The 1,204-nt window shown below is 41.4% G+C and overlaps 1 non-coding gene across 1 annotated transcript; it reads left to right on the top strand.

Moving 5' to 3' along the window:
* The first annotated feature begins 787 nt into the window (after positions 1–787).
* LOC147481536 (small nucleolar RNA R71) lies at positions 788–894 on the top strand. The gene has a single exon (XR_015207097.1). It is a non-coding gene; the product is annotated as a small nucleolar RNA R71 (small nucleolar RNA).
* Positions 895–1,204: the final 310 nt, after the last annotated feature.

Genomic DNA, 1,204 nt, shown 5'->3' with positions numbered 1-1,204 from the left:
TTGGAAAAGTTTTTGGCTCACTTGTATGAAGGTGTCAAGACGATCCGGTTTGTGTGGGTGTAGTAGTCACGGGTGGTGTGGACTGGAACTATCTCGCGTGAATTATTTATTGGCGGATTTTGATAGTTATAATTACGGGACGATACCTCTATTAGCATTATAATTATTATAACTACCTTGACCTTGTACTTGACCTTGTCGAGGTTGCACTTGGTTGTTGTAATTATTAAAATTACCACGACTGGTCCTTGTCGTGGTGGAGCTTGGTTAAAACTGTGCGTTGGCCTAACATATTGATTATTGTATCCTGGCGGTGTGACATGTTGGTTATTTCTCCAACCGAAGTTGGGATTTTGTCTCCAAGGGGCGTTAGGTTCACTATTAATGGAACAAGCCTGTTCATAGGCTATAGGACAGTGGGAGTCAGGATGCTAAGGACTCCAACAGAAACTACATGGATTTGAATTTACATTCATGACGGGGATAGGCTTTTGTTGAACAGAAATGGCCTCTACCTTTTTAGTGAGTGATTCGATTAGAGTTTTAAGCTCGGGATCGTGTTTAATCTCAAACATACCGGCGGCCTTAACTATATTAGAAGAAATAGCGGAGCGGTGGATATCATCACTACCCCCAAGTTGTTATTTCGCTTAGTTTGATCATCTATAAATTTATAAGCCTCCGAGGCTCCTTTACTTAAGAAACTACCCCATTCATTATGTCAAGGACTTCTTTATGGTGGTGTAGAAGTCCTTTGAAAAAGGCACAAACTAACGTGTCTTTCGCTAAGTTATGATGTGGACACTCTATAAGGAGATCGGTGAAACGATTCCAAGCCTCTGAAAATGATTCATGAGGATTTTGTCGAAAGAAATGAATCTTGGAAATCATCTCATCCGTCTTTAGGGGTGGGTAAAAATGTTCCATAAACAGCTGAACAAGTTTAGCCCACGAGTCCACAGAATTAGGCGCTTGGGCAGTTAACCAAGACGCCGCCTTATCGGCTAAGGTGAAAGGGAATACCCTCAGTTTAATTTGTTTCGCACCAACCGTAGGATGATGGAATGTTGTAAGGACTTGTTTAATCCTACGCATGTGCTGATAAGGTTTTTCATGGTCTAAACCATGAAAACGGGTAACAAACAAAAATATTTGGGGATTCGAAATCCCCACTAGGTCTGCTAGAACGATGCAAGATTTGGGG

Source organism: Coptis chinensis, chromosome 8 (assembly GCF_015680905.1).
Source record: "Coptis chinensis isolate HL-2020 chromosome 8, ASM1568090v1, whole genome shotgun sequence".
NCBI classification, from domain to species: Eukaryota; Viridiplantae; Streptophyta; class Magnoliopsida; order Ranunculales; family Ranunculaceae; genus Coptis; species Coptis chinensis.
The sequence above is the reverse complement of the archived record's forward strand: the minus strand, read 5'-3'. Positions and strand labels throughout refer to the sequence as shown.